Source organism: Haemaphysalis longicornis, unplaced genomic scaffold (genome assembly GCF_048455015.1).
Source record: "Haemaphysalis longicornis isolate Haplotype H1 unplaced genomic scaffold, Haemaphysalis longicornis Haplotype H1 scaffold_1, whole genome shotgun sequence".
Classification (NCBI taxonomy): Eukaryota; Metazoa; Arthropoda; class Arachnida; order Ixodida; family Ixodidae; genus Haemaphysalis; species Haemaphysalis longicornis.
The window spans coordinates 214,708,741-214,729,106 of record NW_027526203.1 but is presented as its reverse complement, the minus strand read 5'-3'; the positions used below and the strand labels follow the sequence as shown (position 1 = coordinate 214,729,106).

General features: G+C 48.6%; 1 long non-coding RNA gene across 1 annotated transcript; it reads right to left on the bottom strand.

Moving 5' to 3' along the window:
- Positions 1-9,516: 9,516 nt before the first annotated feature.
- Positions 9,517-19,862, bottom strand: LOC144168298 (uncharacterized). Its single transcript, XR_013322172.1, has 3 exons — positions 19,625-19,862; positions 18,928-19,014; positions 9,517-10,202 (listed from the first exon to the last, which is right to left on the bottom strand). It is a non-coding gene; the product is annotated as an uncharacterized LOC144168298 (long non-coding RNA).
- Between the last annotated feature and the right edge of the window lie 504 nt (positions 19,863-20,366).

Below are 20,366 nucleotides of genomic sequence, written 5' to 3'. Positions count from 1 at the left end.
ACTATAATTGAGGTGTCTATTAATAAACATTTTGGCAACTTCCCTTAAAACTTTACAGCCAAGCACATACCAAATATCAAGATACAAGCAATTATGCACTTCCTTCCCTCCGAATGCAATGAGGTGGACAGAGCAGTCTGAACTATAAAGAACATTTATCTTTGACCCATCCTATAGCCGGTATTAATTGAAAAGTTTAGCTGTCAATTTATTTGTTTGGCAACACTGAAATAGCCACGAACATGGCTGATCGCGCCACGGACATGGCGCGGCTCGTGCCACTGCGGCCACACGCCGAAGAAAAATATAACACCGACGTGTGTCGCCTGCTCCGTTTCAACCGATTCTCAACAGTGGTTTCATCAAAGTTGTTATTAAAAGCACTCGCATTGGAGTCAAGGCATTACTTTGCGTTCGGCGGGCTAGAGCTTGGAATGTCCAAACCATATCATGCGCTTAGCACGGACAAGTACCGCCGTCTTGCGGAGCTCGATCTAACCCCACACTAAACATTTTTATTCCCAAAAGGGTTCGTTCAGCTTGTCGCCGCAGGAGCACCCTCATAACACAATATTTTACACCCTTTAGGGTGCCTGGATTCTGTCGCTGCAGGAGCACCCTTTTCTGCCCAAAATATCATAGTGTGTTTACTTAGCACCCCATTTTAAGGAGCTTTTCCTGCAAAAGCACCCACCTAAAGGGGTACAAAAAGGGTGCATCATCCTCGGTTCACAAATGGCGCTGCAGGTGTGCAGCCACATATGGCACAGTATGACACACAATTACGGTATGAAACATTCGTCAGCTGATAATTTACTTGAACTTTTTGACCCACCGATTTTTGAAACATCTATTTATAAAGTCTAATATTACAGCCAAACTGCAGTACAGAAGTTGTATCATTAGAGGTTGTTGATTATTCGAAACGGTGTTAAAAATTCAATTTTATGTTCATTTTGCTGAACTGCAGTGCACATCCTTCGAGCTTCACTGCACAGCATAAACGTGTTATGCAGTGAAAGCAAGTAGGCTTGCAACACATCAACTGCACAAAAGTTCTTTGAACCTTAAAACCCTTGGCTTCTCAGCACTGCATCAAACTTCCAATCACGGTAGCTACCCGCAATGTTTAGTGCCTTATTCTTGAGCTGAGCAGAAAAACTCAATATTAAGGCAGACCAAATGCAATATGTATACTTCCCTCCGTACTGTGGCTTTATTCTACCCATAAAAGTTGGGTCCTCACTGCCACTTATTTTATTTTACATTATTCTTTTTGCTTCATGAAAAATGACCCCACATAGCAATACCAAGAACTGTAAACATCACAGAACAATGCATATGAGTTCCCTGGTGAAGCCCATGGTTGAAATGTGATGACATTGTTGCTATAGCAGTATTTTATCATGAGTCTAGCTTGTGCATGGTGCCTTGCATTATGTCGCTGCTGGTGGATGTGGGGTCATTTTTCAATGTTGCAAATGAAAAGCCAACAGCCAGTGCCCATTAGTTTCGTCTAGTATTACGAGGTGCTTCATGGGAAGCATCAAACCCGTCTATAGCCCTTTTTAGAGTTGACTAGAAGTAAAATCAGCAAAATAGTATCGATAAAACGTTCAGCATCTTTTTTATTAGCAGCTTTAGTGTTGCTACTTTCCATATTTAGGTTTTTTTCTGCTTTTCTTAATGACATTTTTGTTTCGCTGAGAAGGTGCATAACCAATGAAAGCTTTTCTGTAAACCTTTGGTAAATATGCAATTGTTAGAAAATATTTTACTAAATAAGGCAGCTTAAACTGAGAATACTTGCATTTAGAAACATTAAAATCAATTTAAATTGATCATACATTTCTGGCTGTCTTTACACAAAGCTGCACATGGGATATTAAGTGCACCGAAGAGGAGGGCTCTGGATTAGCATTGGCAACTTTGGGATATTTATTGTGGACTTAAAGGCCAACTGCACTCAAAATTTCGACTTCTTGAAAACCCTATTTCCGTATAGTCTGCTTAAAAAGAAAGCAACATGCAATATACAACAGCTGAAATACGCACGTGGACGCCGCAAGCGGCCAGCAAAAATCGGCGATTTTGAAACCGAAACCGAGGAGAGCGCGGCCATTGCAGTGACGTTGCAGCCGTCCAGCGAGCGGCCGGACGGTCACCAGTTCGGGAGAATGTCTGCGCGCAAGCTCGACGCGCGCACGGGGCAGCAGAGCTCGACCGGTTCTCCCGCTGCGTGGCTGGCCAGAGGAAAAAGCCACCGTAGGCTGGAACGTCACAGGCGCGTCATGACTGTTTACGCGATCCGCCGGCAGGTGCAGAGTGGTCTGCGGCGGAGCCTTTTTAAACGCTTCTGACTGATTAACGAGGCGTTTCACGGGGCTACCACTTGTGTCTCAGCTTATTTGGGGGTACTTACTACGCATTAAAAACAAATTTGGCCGAGGTGAAATTTGAGTGCAGTTGGCCTTTAAATCTCCACACATGGGCATTTTCACTTTCTGCCTCCACCAGGAAAATGGTCACCAATTTAGAGAGCTATTCTTACTAGTATTTGACGTACATTTTAAAATAATCTCAAGTATTATAGCCACAATATTATTTTCTACAACAAGCACCCAGCGGGTGCTGTTATAGAGAGATTGTGCACTACACCAGACCCTGTACTATACTGTCGAGAGCTTTGCCATCTACAATGACCTCTACAAAGCAAGCTAATACTGGTAAAATGTTTCATACCGCAAGTACTGCATGTTTAAAGCTCACGTGTGAAGTACAGATACTGGTGCTTCAGCAAGAACCGAGGATGAGCACCCTTCCTGCTTCTGAAAAAATAAAAAAATAAAATAAACATGGAAAAATGCTTTAAGCAGGATTAAGAAACAGGGTTGAAAAAAAGTGAGCAAGCAATTCTTTCAAAATATGTAAAGCAATGCAAACAAATATTTATTTCAACTTCATGTCTACAAAAGACAATCTCATTAAGGCTGGTAATGGGGTCTTGGGTAAAAAAAGAGCAGGGAGCACTTATATAAATGCTACAGGGAACCTTCAAGCCAAAAATTGCTTGAGCACTTAAACTAATCACTGTTCAACAAATTCATGAAAATTGAATGGATGAAAAACCAGCGGTAAACACAAAGAACAACGGGACAAGCTTATCCCGTCGTTCTCTTCCGTACCCTGTGTTTTCCGCTGGTTTTTCATCCATTCAAACATGTACCAACTAGCACAGTCCGACACCTTGGTATCATAAAAATACGAATTGTCACTCCTTACAGACAGTTGGAAAAAAAGAAAGTATAAAGCAGGTGACAAAATTAAAATGACAGCAGATTGGTTAACTTTTAATTTTAAGTGATAATATAAAAAATAATGGCATGAATAAAAGTGAGCAGCAACCAAAGGACCATGATGCTAGGCCGACATTCCACTTTGAAGCAAAATATCCGCTTTCAACGCTACATAGGAGAAACACGCAATGAGGCAACCCTTTAGGCCCACAAAAACAATATAATCTTTAAAAAAGCTACAATTTAGTTGAGAAAAACTGACCACAACAAATTGGAATTGACAACTAGATACAGTTGTCACACCCAAGCAAGCCGGCGAAAGATGAACAGATATCTAGCTGTCCTACCCCCTATTTGTGCCCTAGCCTCTGATCCGCTGCAGCAAACAAAAAAATTGTTTATAGCTTCGGATAAAGTCCTTGGTTAGAGTATTATATTTGTTTCCATCAAACACAAAAAAATGCATGGTAAAGCGCTGACAATAACTTTGTCTACTGCGGTTCCTTCATGGTGACATCACCACAGGAACCAAAAATACAATACAGTGCATTAAAGGGGCCATTTGGACAACATAGAAGTTCGTTTCGTTCGAAATATTTCCTGTTTTATAGTGCCCCCACCACTTGACCGGCAGCAAATGATGCTGCATTCACTGAGAAATTGATTTAGGTTAAAAGTCTGATTCTCCCACCATATCGTGTGTTTTTGGGATGTCAGCAATGAAGCCATAAGTGCGTGTGATCAAACAGACTACTTCGTCACTCGGGTCTGCAGCCTTGCTAGCCATCAGTCCTCCCAGGTGGAGCTACCATACTCATCCACGAACTGTTGTTTGCCATTGCTTTGTTTTTGACCGCGTCTGCACCTGGCTTGTTTTCGTTACTGTAGAAAGTAATGGTTTTGTGAAACATGGGTTATCCTCGACAAACAGGGTCACGTAAGACAACATCGCCTATGCCAATCGGCCAGTGCCGTGCAGGCCAACTCCAAAGCGGCGGAGTGCTGTCCACCTAAAACAAGCATAGTGCACGCCGTACCAACAGCAGTGCGCATCGATACTTGTATGTTTACGCGTATTTTCGTAATTTTCATTGTTTACTGCCCCATTTTTACTGCTGTAAAATGAATATGCATTACATTTAAGCGCAAATAGCTCATTCGGCATGCTTATAAGGCCTGCCCTATTTGCGTTTGCTTTTGCCGGCCTCAGCCAATCGCACAGCTGGGGACATATGACATCATAGGTACTGCTATGGGAAATGAGCTAGTGGGTCGCATGGCCATTCCCTTTTTCCTAATTATATAGCTTATTCGAGTGAAGTGCGCGTTAAAAATGGTGTCAGTATGATTCTAACGAGGCAATCTGTCAAATGAACCAAACTTGTGCGTTGTCTGCATGGCCCCTCTAAGCAAAGGCAAGGCAGCCAATTTTTTTATTTAGGCTGCCTTCATGCACACAGTAGTGCTCTATTGCTGCCAGAAACTCATTACGGGACTCCTGACATATTTACAGTTGCAATAAAAATCAGAAATAGAAGGAAAAATCACTGGACACTCCACAATGTCCAAAAAACAAAGGAATAATGTGCGAGTGAGCTACCTAAAACACTGCGACAGAAGATCATATTCATCAAAGCAACTAATAAAAACCATGGCTAGTGCATAGCCACTACGCAGCTCATTTGTTAAGAGCTTATGTGCGTCCCCACAAGTTGGCTGTGTAAACCTACCGACACCTAACAGAGTCCAAGGTTCGACGAAAACTCGTCAGGGGAGGGTTATTCATTGATGAAATACAAACAGGCAGGCACTCGCCTGGTAATACAAGCAGGCACTCGCCTGGTCAAAAACAAATAAACAAATAAAGACATTTTGGGCCCCTACTGGCCTTTGATCACAATGAAAGGGGGGTGAAAGGTCGCGATTATTTATAGGTTTGGTGGTGCAGAGTGCGCATGTATATCTCGGGGAGACTACCCCGCGACTGGTTAATCGTGTTTTTAGTTGGTTGAATATGCACTGATTCTAAAAGTAGTCGTGTCGACAGGCACTTCTCTGATGCGATTATGCTTGCGGAATCCCAATCGATGACGTGGTCAGTAGCCAGGTGATGATCCGCCAAGGCATTTCAGCTTGCATTGCCTTTTTTGACATCGTTCTGGTGCTATTGAATTCTTATTTTAAATATTTCCAGTTTCACCTATGTAGGGTGCGTCGCAATCCTTGAATGGAATTTTGTAAGCAACTCCGGGGAATCTTGATTTTTCTAAAGGGTCCTTCACGCGTACCAGCTTCTGCTTAAGCCTGTTCGTTGGCACGTGTGCAATTTTAATGCCATATGTGCCAAACACCCTTGCAAGATCTTCACTGATGCCTTGCGTGTAGGGGACGGCAGCGCGTTTTTGCCCGTCTTCAGGAACCCTTTCGGAGGAGGCAACTGAATCCCGCAATTGTTGCGTCCTCACAAGCTTTGAAGGGTAGCCGTTGCTGCGAAGGTCCTTCCTTACCACGGCTAGCTTTTGCTTGCACAGACCAGGCTCAGAGCAGATTCGTGATGCGCGTGAGAAGAGTGCAGCGGCAACGGAGCGTTTTTGGCCTATAGGATGCGCAGAGTCGAACCCCAGGTATCTACCCGTGTGGGTCGGCTTTCGATAAACACTGGTTATAAATCCTTTGGCCGACCGTTTCAGAAGTACGTCGAGGAAGGCGATCTGTCCATTATTTTCCTGTTCCATGGTGAACTGGATACTTGGAACACAAGAGTTTAGATGCTCAATTAAAGGCATTACGTCTCGGCGGTGGATCACACAAAAGCAGTCTACGTAGCTGACAAAAATCTTGGGGCCGTCTTGTACGAGCATAGCGCAGAATTTTTTAGAGCCTCTGAGGCAATATTTGCACAGACTGCTGAAACGGAAGCTCCCATCGCTGTTCCAAACCGCTGCTTTTAACATTGTACGTTGAAAACAAAACGTGTTCTGCAGGCCAAATTCCAGGCAAAATTACACGCTCCGAGTTGCAAGGATCTACTCGAGAACGATGCATCTCTGCCTTCACGTTCGCCAATTGAGATGCAAGACTTATATCGTCTCCTGGAATTTGGCCTGCAGAACACATATTTTGTTTTCAACGGACCAGTGGTTTCGAACAGCGATGGGAGCTTCCGTTTCAGTAGTCTGTGCGAATATTGCCCTAGAGGCTCTAGAAAATTCTGCGCTATGCTCGTACAAGACGGCCCCAAGATCTTTGTCTGCTACGTAGACGACTATTTTTGTGTGATCCACCGCCGAAACGTAATGCCTTTATTTGAGCATTACGTAATGCCTTTATTTGAGCAAACTCTTGTGTTCCAAGCATCCAGTTCACCATGGAACAAGATAATAATGGACAGATCGCCTTCCTCGATGTACTTGTGAGACGGTCGGCCAAAGGATTTACAACCAGTGTGTATCGAAAGCCGACCCACACGGGTAGATTCCTGGGGTTCGACTCTGCGCATCCTACAGGCCAAAAACGCTTCGTCGCCGCTGCACTCTTCTCACGCGCATCACGAATCTGCTGTGAGCCTGGTCTGTGCAAGCAAGAGCTAGCCGTGGTAAGGAAGGACCTTCGCAGCAACGGCTACCCTTCAAAGCGTGTGAGGACGCAACAATTGCGGGCTTCAGTTGCCTCCCCCGAAAGGGTTCCTGAAGAATACAGGCAAAACCGCGCTGCCCGCCCCCTACACGCAAGGCATCAGTGAAGCTCTTGCAAGGGTGTTTGGCATATATGGTGTTAAAATTAAAATATGGTGTTAAACGCGTACCAGCTTAATCAGAAGCTGATACGCGTGAAGGACCCTTTAGAAAAATCAAGATTCCCCGGAGTTGCCTACAAAATTCCATGCAAGGATTGTGACGCATCCTACATAGGTGAAATCGAGAGCATGACGGAATCCCGTCTGGCCGGGAGGGTACATTAGAAACGAAAAAGAGATGCCGACCAGTCCAAACAAAACGTACTGACGTTTCGGCTTCCAGCACGGAAGCCTTATTCACAATAAATGCATCACCAGAAGTGGGTCGTTTTAAGTGGGCTTGAATAATCGCTGCAAAGAGCGTGCGTAGATCGGGTTTAGATTTCCGTCGTTACGATTGACTGTGTTAGATGTGGTCTGAATGATTAGTGATTCCAGATGTAGCCGTGATGCTGTCACTTTTTCTGTAGCGACGATTCTTGCATTGTCCCAATCAATCTTGTGGTCATTCACGATGGCGTGTTTGGCTACAGCATTGTTGCGGACGCTTTTATTCTTTACGTCACGTGCGTGCTGCTGCGGACGATTGTTATAATTTCCTGATTCCCCGATATACACGCCGCTGCAGTCTGCACAAGGTATCTCATATACCACACCGGGTAAGCGCTCCTTGGGCAAGCGGTCCTTGACTCTCACGAGCTCATGGCGCATCTTTTTGGCTGGAATGTGGGCCACCTGTCGAAGTTCCTGCTCCAAGTTCTGGCTCCGCTCGTCAATAAAGGGACCACTCACGTTCGTAATTCTTTCGATTTTGTCGAGAAGACTCGCAACACCGTGATCGAGAAAGACGACTTGATGGTGTCCTTCGACACGAAGTCCCTTTTCACGAGTATTCCGAGTGACCTGGCTGTCACCGTATGCACCGCTGCTCTCGAGGCTGATGAGACGTTGCCCGAGAGATCACCGATGGATGTGCCAGAACTACGCAGGCTTCTAGATTTTTGCCTGAACAATACGTACTTCGTCTTTATGGGCCATTTTTACAAGCAAATGCAGGGGACTCCAATGGGTGCCGCTATTTCGGTCACGGCGGCGAACCTGCCCATGGAAGCGCTGGAAGCACGCACGCTAGCCTCCTTTGCCCCTCAACCAAGTGTTCTTGTGTTATGGCGATGATTGTTTCTGCGTCGTTCAGAAAGACGCGGCGAACAGCTTGCTGGCCCACCTCAACAGTATGGACCGTGCCATTCAGTTCACGTCAGAAGAGGAGGCCGATGGCAAACTTCCCTTCCTGGACGTCCTCGTGTCTCGGCAGGGCCAGAGGCCACAAGAGGGCTGTTGTTAGCACGGTACTGCAGCGTGCGAAAAGATTGTGCTTGAAGCCTGAGGATGCGGCGGTGGACACGGCAAAGGTGTGGGACGACCTGGCTAGCTGCGGTTACCCGAGGCACTTTATAAACGCAACGGAACGCCAACTGACCCGACGGGGACAACTGGACGTGCCTCCTGCCCCGATGAAGCGAGCTCCTGTGCCCTACCTTCCAGGAACAAGTGAATGTTTGGCACGTATCCTATGGGAATATGACATGCAGGTGGCCCACGGTCCAGCCAAAAAGATGCGCCATGAGCTCGTGAGAGTCAAGGACCGCTTTCCCAAGGAGCGCTTCCCCAGTGTGGTATACGAGATACCTTGTGCAGACTGCAGCGGCGTGTATATCGGGGAATCAGGAAATTATAAGAATCGTCTGCAGCAGCACGCACGTGACGTAAAGAATAAAAGCCGAACACGCCGTCGTGAATGACCACAAGATTGATTGGGACAATGCAAGAATCGTCACTACAGAAAAAGTGACAGCATCACGGCTACATCTGGAATCACTAATCATTCAGACCACATCTAACACAGTCAATCGTAATGACTGAAATCTAAACCTGATCTACGCATGCTCTTTTCAGCGATTATTCAAGCCCACTTAAACGACCCACTTCTGGTGATGCATTTATTGTGAACAAGGCTTTGTGCTGGAAGCCGAAACGTCAGTACGTTTTGTTTGGACTGGTCGGCGTCTCTTTTTCGTTCCTAATCCTACATAGGTGAAACTGGAAATTTTTTAAAGAATTCAATAGCACCAGAACGATGTCAAAAAAGGCAATGCAAGCTGAAATGCCTTGGCGGATCATCACCTGGCTACTGACCACGTCATCGATTGGGATTCCGCAAGCATAATCGCATCAGAGAAGTGCCTGTCGACACGACTACTTTTAGAATCAGTGCATATTCAACCAACTAAAAACACGATTAACCAGTCGCGGGGTAGTCCTCCCCCGAGATATACATGCGCACTCTGCACCACCAAACCTATAAATAATCGCGACCTTTCACCCCCCCTTTCATTGTGATCAAAGGCCAGTAGGGGCCCAAAATGTCTTTATTTGTTTATTTGTTTTTGACCAGGCGAGGGCCTGCTTGTATTTCATCAACACCGAACTAACCCGCCTGAATCACCACTTTATAGACATTGAGCAATTATTTCAATTGGTTTATTGTAGCAAGCTGTCTTGTTTATTTCCTTATTTTTTTGGCATTTCCTGTCTCATTTGAAATTTGGAGACCAGATAGCTTTTACTACGGGCCATGCACTGGCGACAACAAATATTTGATTTCACTTTAAACAATTTTCGGTTATGTTTTATTGCTCACCAGCCAATGACTTGAAATATAAGAAGCTCCTAAAACATGTGCTGGCATTTCTTTCCAGCACTGCAGTACAACTAATCATGACTTTTATCATATTTTGTTCACAAATTGTAATATTTAGAAAGTATTCAGCTGAATGAAAATGTTATTTCAGTAGCATGCGCAATCAACAGGGCCTCAATGACTCTCACCACGTGGTTCACTTGTTTCTGTCACAAATAACCTGATTGCAGCCACATTCCACCCAAGACGAAGGTAACATATCCTCTGGGATGATGAATGTTTAAAATGCCTTACGAGTAAGTGCTAAGCACATGAAATTGTGGCATTAAAACCGAAGATCCCTCTGCAGCATCCTTCACTTGGGGCAGCGCTTGATCACAAACTTCGAGAAGTTGAAAAATGCTCCATGCGCCGCTCCAGCCAGCAGAAACAATGCAGGACGCAAGTTGGTAGGTGGACCGTTGGCATCCTGCGATTGTGAAGATTTTTTTAGTAGATGCACTTTTTTTTTTTGTACCACTGTTCATTTTTCCGTTAACAAGCAGCTGAACTCCTGCAGGTTCTACGAATCATACAAGCATAATAAAACGCAGCAATGCAGAACAATTGGCAGGGTTACCTCAATTTTTCTTTTCTAGGAATGAAAAAAATGTGGGTAATCTATACACAACTACAATCAAACCTTTCAATTTTTACCTACTTCACTCCTAACAAGCACACATACACGTTAGACATGTGAGAAAGCTGCTAAATTTATGCCCACAAACTTAATCAGGCATCAGAAATCGGTAGGGAACGACGTGTCACCTTTAAATGGCACTTTTTTCGTTCAAAACACTAAAATGGGCGAGAAAGACCCATAACTATGATTTGGTACCCTTATCTGGTATGGTTTTCAGGCAATGCTTACACCTCACTTCAGTACCTTCAGGTGGTGGAGATCTTTGAAAACTCATTGCGGGCAAGTGGGTTGTGTTCAAGCTCTCGTATCTTGCCAGCATATGCTGGATTCCAGCATTCCCAAATCAACGTGACGACTTGAATGTGGTAGATGCAAGAGAAAGAATAAGCACACGCCAAGGGCGTAGCCGGGGGGGGGGGGGGGGGGGGGTTCGGTGCTTCCCCCTTCATAATGTTTTATGTCAAGGCTGGAGTTATCTTTGTGGGTGTTCTTTTCCCCGGGGCTTCTCCTCCAAGCCGCTGCAGCGCTGAGGATCTCACCCCGGGTATCTCCAACCGACAAACTCAGCCTCCGATCAAAACTATACATTTATTTACAGCCCAGTGGGCGGCTAAAAAACAGCGCTCAGGCGGAGCTCGAAGACGACGGGCCGAGCTCTCCTGTGCCCGGACCGCGTCTCTCTCGTCTCCTTGTCTTCATATTCCCTCCACCCTGACGCTGGGAGCCAGGGAAGAGGGAAAAGCGAGTCCTTCGTGGGAACCCCATGTGGTGGCCATTAGCGCATCCGGTGCGAGCAGGCGCGACCCTCCTCGGAATGCGGGGAGTTTCAAGGCGCCGCGTGACACGACACGTGTGTTCAATTTCTGTGCTGCTCGTCCCAGGGCCCGCGCCAGTTCATGCGTCGAAGCGCCCGACACCTCCACCGCCACTGTGAAACATAACTTCAGGAATGTTTCACACACCACACACACTTTGCGAGCGTGCTCCATCGTTCCTTCAGTTGACGACACAACAATCAGCACGGCCAGTGCCTCTTGACCCTGGCTGCAGGTCACCATGACAAATTAGGCACAATCCTCACATAGCTCATTCAGAGCGAGCGGCCTTTAGAATGCGGTACGCACCGGCCGTCGTCGTCCGAAAACGCCCTTGCCATGCGCCGCACACCCTCACACAACAGTATCATGGGCCCCTCTCCTCCTCGCTTCCTCGCTCGGGAAGGGACCACTGCTGGCTCGTCACCATGCGTTGAAGCCACTCTGCACTGAGGTGAAGCTGACTGACGCTTTCGCCTCTTTCTAGGCGAACCCTCGGGTTCGGCCGCTTCTGCGCTCGGAGCGCCGTGCTCCACTACGCACCGTTGGTCAGCGTAAGCAGGAGAGGACTGCTTAGCGGCTACGTCAACGCTGACATGAAATGCTGTAGGGGCTATCTCTTCAGCCACTCCTACAGACCTACCTGCAACTGCCCTGGGCTGCATTACATGAGCGGCCGTACCCTGATTTACATTTTCCTCGCTGAATTCGCTGGAGCTCCCTATGGCAATCACATTGTCGGTACTCGACATTTGGGTATCTCGAGAAACACAAGATACAGTGTGCGTGACACCAACTGCATCCGATTCCTCGCGCGATTCCCGTGCTGCTGCATCCTGCAATGCAACTGGCCGCTCGCCCACGCTCCCGGAACGTTCTCCCTCTCTGAACGCGGTGACAACGGGCTCACGCTCGACTGAAACCAGCCCCTTCACAACGGCTGATTTAAGAACTTCATAGTTCTTCCCCTCCTTCCTGTGCGAACCCTCGTGTTCGGCCGCTACTGCACCCCTGTGCGCGCACAAAGCGCCGTTCTCTACCACACAACGTTGTGTGAAGCAAGGAGTAGCGAGGGGCTCATCGGCAACATGAACAATAACATGCGACGCTGCGGAGCCTTTCTCTCTTGCCATCAGCTTCATCACGGGCATGCGCACACTCTCATTCAACTTTGACCGCCTGTCATTTACCAACGCAGCCTCGCGCGTAACACCTTCCTTCACCTCCATCTTTATTTCGGTGAAATTCTCTAAGCGGGATGCTTCACTATCCTGCTCCCCGGTTGCAGAAAATCTCAACGCCCACGAAGGAACGTGCGCCACTATCCTATCTTCGCCTTTCCCACGTGACTCTGATCGTGGCGGATCCCGCGAAACAAGAGGACTACGCGCGCCCAGTGAATGGGTTCCACCCAGCGCATCTTTCGGCGTACCGGAGCACCCCAGTTCACTCTCTCCCCGAGTGCTGAACATTACTATTTGAGCAATCGGTGAGGTAGGAACGTTGTTAGCTCTCTTGAAACGTCCACTCTTCGAACGTTCCGCTGCTAACTCTGCCTCAGCGATTCTCAATTTCGCCAGCAATAGCGCCTTCTGCTCAGCGAACGACATTGCAATGCCTGCTGTCCCTGCAACGTTCATGCACGCTTCCTAATCATCATTATCTCGCGGCTACACCTAGATAGCCGCTAGATGTCATGGTGAACCGCAGACCCAGCATCAAACGAGGCACTGACCTGTATAGCTCGGCGCCTGTAGAGATGCCGCACCGGTGCAGATGGGTTATCCGTTTATGCACCGCTCCTTCCGCCGAGGTGTCCACCAAACAATCGCCCGCCGACTTCTCGCCTGCCGCCTCGCCAAGCTGCTTCTCCGCTGCTCAGCAGGCCGCAGAGATTGCCTCGGTCTCCGTTGAGACGTCCGTTGAGCGCCGCTCGAGCCGCTTCTCCACCTGGGTGGCGAGCTCGCTGCTCCTGCAGATCTCGTTCAGCAGGCTGCCGCTCTCCGTTGGGAAGTCCGCTGAGCGCCGGTCGAGCCGCTTCTCCACCAGGCTGACGAGCTCGCTGCTCCCGCCGATCCCGTTCAGCAGGCCGTGACTTCTCCGCCTGCTCCATCTCGCCCGCCGGCTGGCTGAGTCGTCGCTGTTGAAGATCCTGTCGACTGCGCCAGTTATCTTCTTGGATGTTCTTTTCCCCGGGGCTTCTCCTCCAAGCCGCTGCAGCGCTGAGGATCTCACCCCGGGTATCTCCAACCGACAAACTCAGCCTCCGATCAAAACTGTACATTTATTTACAGCCCAGTGGGTGGCTAAAAAACAGTGCTCAGGCGGAGCTCGAAGACGACGGGCCGAGCTCTCCTGTGCCCGGACCGCGTCTCTCTCGTCTCCTTGTCTTCATATTCCCTCCACCCTGACGCTGGGGGCCAGGGAAGAGGGAAAAGCGAGTCCTTCATGGGGGTCCAACCCCATGTGGTGGCCACTAGCGCATCCGGTGCGAGCAGGCGCGACCTTCCTCGGGATGCGCGGAGTTTCAAGGCGCCGAGCGACACGTGCGTTCAATTTCTGTGCCGCTCGTCCCGGGGCCCGCGCCAGTTCGTGCGTCGAAGGAGTGTGGGCATGCCCGTGAAAAAGCTGATAGCCAGAGAAACAGCCTCAGCTGCGTCGCATGCTCTAATTCATGTGACCGATGAGCCCCTCTCTACTCCTTGCGTCACACAATGGTGTGTGGTAGAGAACGGCGCTTCGTGCGCGAACGGTGGTTCAGTAGCGGCCGAACGCGAGGGTTCACACATTAAGGAGCGGAAGAACTATGAGGTTCTTAAATCAGCCGTTCTGAAGGGGCGGAGACTGGCTTCAGCTGAGCGTGAGCCTGTCGTCGCACCGTGCGGAGACAGAGAACATCCTGGGAGCGTGGCCGAGCGGCCAGTAGCTTTGCAGGATGCGGCAGCGTGAAGAATCGGATGCAGTTGGTGTCGCGCACACTGCATCGTGTGTTTCTGGAGGTCCCCGAATGTCGAGTCCCGAAAATATGATTGACATGGGAAGCTCCAGCGAATTGAGAGAGGGAAGTGCAAATCAGGGTACGGCCGCTCATGTAACGCAGCCCCAGGCAGTTGCAGGTAGAACTGCAGTGACTGAAGAGATAGCCTCTCCGGCATTGCATGACCGCGTTAACGTGCCCACGAAGCAGCCCTCTGCTGCTTACCCTGACCAAAGGTGTGTCGTAGAGAATGACACCTCGTGCGCGTACGGTGGGTCAGAAGCGGCCGAACCCGAGGGTTCGCCTGGAAAGAGGCGCAAGCGTCAGTCAGCTTCACCTCAGTGCAGAGTGGCTCCAACGCATGCTGACGACCCAGCAGTGGTCCCTTCCCGAGCGAGGAAGAGAGGGGCCCCTGATACTGTTGTGTGAGGGTGTGCGGCGCATGGCAAGGGCGTTTTGCGGACGACGACGGCCGGTGCGTACCGCATTCTAAAGGCCGCTCGCTCTGAATGAGCTATGTGAGGATTGTGCCTAATTTGTCATGGTGACCTGCAGCCAGGGTCAAGAGGCACTGGCCGTGCTGATTGTTGTGTCGTCAACTGAAGGAACGATGGTGCACGGGCCAAATGTGTGTGTGGTGTGTGTTTCGTGTGTGAAACATTCCTGAAGGTATGTTTCACAGTGGCGGTGGAGGTGTTGCGCGCTTCGACGCACGAACTGGCGCGGGCCCCGGGACGAGCGGCACAGAAATTGAACGCACGTGTCGCTTGGCGCCTTGAAACTCCGCGCATCCCGAGGAAGGTCACGCCTGCTCGCACCGGATGCGCTAATGGCCACCACATGGGGTTGGACCCCCACGAAGGACTCGCTTTTCCCTCTTCCCTAGCCCCCAGCGTCAGGGTGGAGGGAAGATGAAGACAAGGAGACGACATCGGGAGACGTGGTCCGGGCGCAGGAGAGCTCGGCCCGTCGTCTTCGAGCTCCGCCTGAGCACTGTTTTTTAGTCGCCCGCCGGGCTGTAAATAAATGTAGTTTTGTATCAGAGGCTGAGTTTGTCGGTTGAGGATACCCGGGGTCAGATCCTCAGCGCTACTGCGGCTTGGAGGAGAAGCCCCGGGGAAAAGAACATCCAAGAAGATAACTGCTGGGTTGCGGTTTAAGCAGCCTGAAAAACCGCCTGAAGTCACCTGCAGGCGCAGAACCTGCAGTTTTAAGGACATTCTTGCTCATATAAAGCTGAAAACAAGGGCTATGTCAACGTCTGATCCCTGCGCCCGCTCCAGATGCTGTACCTGTCAACATATACAGCCCGGCTGCATTTCGTGCCGGATACACCGACAAGCGCTGGGAACCTGCCACGAGCCAATCGAAACAGCCCCACTGTTTCAATGGCGGAACAGCACGGCCGGGGAATGGCAGAACAGCAGGAAAAGCCTCATATAGGCTTACATGTTGTCGGGAGCGTGTCATTCCTTGTCTTTACACTGGTACAAAGTATAATCACATGACAGAGCACATCGCTGTATTTTGTTCAGTCAACTATCAATCCTTGATATGTTTACTTTTCTACCGACATCGCATTTCATTGACTATTGCAGATCCATAATTTCTGCTGCATAAAAAGCATTGCTCTGCCCATCTTGTATTTCCTCCACATCAACAAAACTACACAATTCTCCCTAATGCGGAGCTTTGTTTTTTTGGCACTATTCCAGTTTCCTTGACCTCCCTCTTGGTTAGAATCAGCATTCTGTATTTGCTTAACAGGAGTTTTACTGAAGCCATGTCTGTTTCGATTTAACAGATAGAAATATAATGAAATTTAAGAAACGTGCAACAAGCTCAACATTCAACAGCAGTGCAATAAGGTGTTCCGCTTAGCGAAAGTTTACTACTCGCGCTACTAGCACAAAAAATAACAAAAGGCGATTACTTAAGGACGAAGACGCACATTTGCTAGTTTCACCACCATAATATACGAATGCGCCGCATGTACAGTCCACTGCGATTCGGAGGTTGTCGCGGGAAAGCTACTCTTTCAAACGAAGCAGGAAGAAGGAAGAACAACAGCTTTAGCAAATATTCCATGCAAGTTTCGTTATCATTGGTGTAGATAAAGGGCAACCAAGTCCAAGTCTGTGCTTGATAACAACGAATGTACAGGGCCGTCCACGCTAGGTGTGAACACGGCGCAGCGTGGCCTCGCTCAGCGAAGCTAAGCGGCGCAGGCGCACAGGGGCTTGGAGGCGGGGCTTCGTGTAGTCTGCTAGAGCGGGAGAGCGCCGTGCCTGCTTTGCTGCGAAGCACGCCTAACTGTAGGCTTGCCTGTAGCGTCTAAGCGCGCTGCGACGGCGTTGCGGGAAAGCGCACTTTCCTTACTACGGCGCGTTGTGTTGTTTCTGCGTACGAGAACCCACAGCTTCCGCTTTTCAGTTCCGCGGTGCAGGTTAAATGCAAGTATTGTTGCAAACATTTCAGGACTGGCGGCTTGGTTTGGTTCAATGAGAGACGCTGTATAGAACGGCATCGTATAATTTCGGCCACTAGGATTTATTTAATGCTCACTGGCATTACGCAAAACATAATTGTCTGTGCATTTCGCCTCCATGGAATTTCGGTCACAGCGGCTGGGTTTCGATCTGCCGAATTTCTTCCAGATGTGTATTGGCTTTTTTCAAACATATGAATATCGCGCATCGTTGAGATGGTTCAAGGAGTCGCGAGGAAGTACGGGTCTTACCATAAAGGAGGATGCGCACAGGTGGCAACAAAGGGAGGGGCCGCTTTCTCCAAATAACTAGCCATGTAGGGAGCGCAACCAATGACGTATGCATTATAATATAGCACACTAGAGTGGGACCGGTCCAGGATTCGACCGTAGAGTAGACGATTGTGCTGGGGGCGTGACTTCCTGGCTGGGCGACTGCTTGAACCATCTCGACGATGCGCGATATTCATATGTTTGAAAAAAGCCAATACACATCTGGAAGAAATTCGGCAGATCGAAACCCAGCTGCTGTGACCGAAATTCCACGGAGGCGAAATGCACAGACAATTATGTTCTGCGTAATGCCAGTGAGCATTAAATAAATCCTAGTGGCCGAAATTATACGATGCCGTTCTATACAGCGTCTCTCATTGAACCAAACCAAGCCAGTCCTGAAATGTTTGCAACAATACTTGCATTTAACCTGCACCGCGGAACTGAAATGCGGAAGCTGTGGGTTCTCGTAGGCAGAAACTACACAACGCGCCGCAGTAAGGAAAGTGCGCTTTCCCGCAATGCTGTCGCAGCGCGCTTAGACGCTACAGGCAAGCCTACAGTTAGGCGTGCTTCACAACAAAGCAGGCACGGCGCTCTCCCGCGGTAGCAGACGACACGAAGCCCCACCTCCAAGCCCCTGTGCGCCTGCGCCGCTTAGCTTCGATGCGCGGCCGCGGATTGTGCGCTGGCGCTCCGCGGAGCAAGGTCACGCTGCGCCGTGTTCGCACCTAGCGTGTACGGCCCTGTACAGCTTGAAACCCAAAGGGTGGCAAGTCAGTCGTGCAGGCCATTGTTGTATCATGGAACAGCCAACAAGGGAGCGAAGAGTGTGAAATCTCGATTTTCATGGTTCCGAAACGAAACCGTGGGCTGGTGGCACGCTTGGCCGCTCGATAACCTTCAAATCGTGCTCGACTGTACTTCATAGCTGACAAGAAAACTTAATAGTCCCTTTTCTAAAACACGAGAATCTTGATAGTAAACATTCAGTGTTGGCCTCCACTTCCGCCTGACGAACTTCGGGGTCCGCGCGCCACTCACGAGCGCGCTCATGATCACACTCACGAGCGCGGGTCCGCCTAACCACCTGCTCTGCGGACGAATGAATCGCCCGTAGTCTGCCCATAGACCAGCGCACAGCAATTTAGCTGATCATCACTATCATCACCATCTAAGCTCCTTAAAGGAGCCATGAAGAGAAAATACAACTTCGTTTAATTTGAAAGAACTAGGATTCAGTATGTCACTCAGCTCCATTAGAGCCGCAAAATGTTTTTTAACGAAAAAAAAGCAAGAAGTATTTAAAAACTTTCAAATTTTGCGCCACAGTGACGTGTTATGAGCAAGAATGACGTCATACGGGCCCACAATAAAACATAATTTTCAGTGCCTTAACTGCACGTTAACGTTCAAGTGATGCGGTCAAATGAAACTAGAGGCCGGATTACAGACGTCCAGTCATGTGCCGTCGCGACAGGTCAGTTAGACGGCCGCCAATCGCACAAACAAGGTTCCGTGACGTCATAAATAAGTTGCGGGAAATTGGCTAGGGGGTCGCGACTGCTTCAAACGTTTTCCTTAATATCTCCGTTATTTTTTCGAAGATTGCGATGATATTGGGATCATTGTTATCAGGACTAAGCAGTCTTTCTAATAAACCCAACTTGTATTTTGTCTTCATGGCTCTCCTTTAAGGTGGGCTTTACAGGTAGTGTTGAGCATACACAAATCGCATGTTAAAGTCAGTTATTTCAAGCTTCGTTTGCAAAACAACGCGCAAGATGCCTTGCCTACATATTTCTCCGTCCCATTTTTTGGTCGACCACACCCCCCCCCCCCCCCCTCCCCCCAAAAAAAATTCCTGGCTTGTACGAGGGAACTTGTACATTCAAGTGATCGAACATTATTGAAGTATGGTAGCCCACTGTGCTACCAAAACTGTGTTTGAAAACTTACGTTCTGGCGGCCAAACACTGTTGACAATGCTTGTGGCTCTTGTCCGGTTGAATGGAGGGACGTGATGTGCTCAGACCGTCCAGAGGTCTAAAACAGGATGACACATGATTACCACACAGGCAAGAATGGAAATTATTGGGTGCACGAATGTTACAACTCGGGCAACACAATATTCAGCCAAAATCAATGCCCGCGTACAACGGCACCGTACACATGGTGAGGTGGCTCGCCGCAAACGCAACGAAGCTTGCGAGGCGCGCACATTCGCTCGCAAACGATTCTCCCTCGCCATTCCCAACACGGCACAAATGACAGCGGTGATTAACGAAGCCGTAAACGCTGCGCAGCACAGTTTAGAGGAGTAGCCGCCCGTGTTCTGATAAACTACGCGTAAGACGTGGTTTGCAGTGGTGAACTCTGAAGCTGTTCAATGTAGTGCTGCGGAATGGGAAACGTTACTGAGTTACTGAGCGCCACTGCGTTACTGAGCGCCAGTGCGTTCAGCGCTCAATGCAAGCACCACAATGTTCTTTCGCACATCGCCTTTCTAAAGACGAGCCCTCAAGGTTCAACCTAGCTAGTTCAGTTAAACAATTCACACACGCGGGCTCCTGTTAACGAATCCTTAAAGCGGCGCTGACAGCTACAAACGGCATCCAGTGAAAAGAAAGGCGGCAAATGTGTCGAGACAGCTTACCTGCAGGAAACGAAGCAGAAGAGCGAGCGACGTTCAGGGGCAAGCGCCGAACGAATTTAGCCGTCTTCAGGTGGCAAAGTTGTTCTCAAATACTTCATCGCGAAGTCGAACACGACAGACATAACCGAAGACGACGAGGTGTCCAATTAATCATAATAACTGCGCTTGTGTAACTGCACACCACAGTAAACAATCCATGAAAGACGGGTCACGGCATGGAGGGTCACGGGGTATCTGTTCCGGAATCCGGCCACGCCGCCGCGCGCCGTACTCAGGGTTTCGGCCGTTGACAAGGAGTTGCGTAAAGAAATTAAAACGACAACAATAAATAATTGCCTCTTTTACTGACTACAACAGTAAATTATTATTTTTTGTGTGCAATATAATAAAAAAGCTTAGATTTTTAAAGTTTACAAACACAAAACGCGGACTGAGTTTTTTGGCGCTCCATTTGAACGTTAAAAAAAGCAGCAGATAGTAAGATAACACTGCGCAATGAAATTTGGCAGTGTTCTAGCGTAAGTAATCGTATTATTATTTGGCGTCTGCTTATTTAGCGCCCGACTTCATGCCCCCTCCATTCCCAACTTTTGTTTTCTTTTGATATCTGCCTTGTTCTCCAACGTTGTTTCTGTAGGAGAAACTAGGTGGTCTGTTTATTGCATTTGTACACAATATTTACGGTCGCTAACAATAAGAATGGAATAAAATTGTGATTGCTAGTACTTTATAACTCCACTGA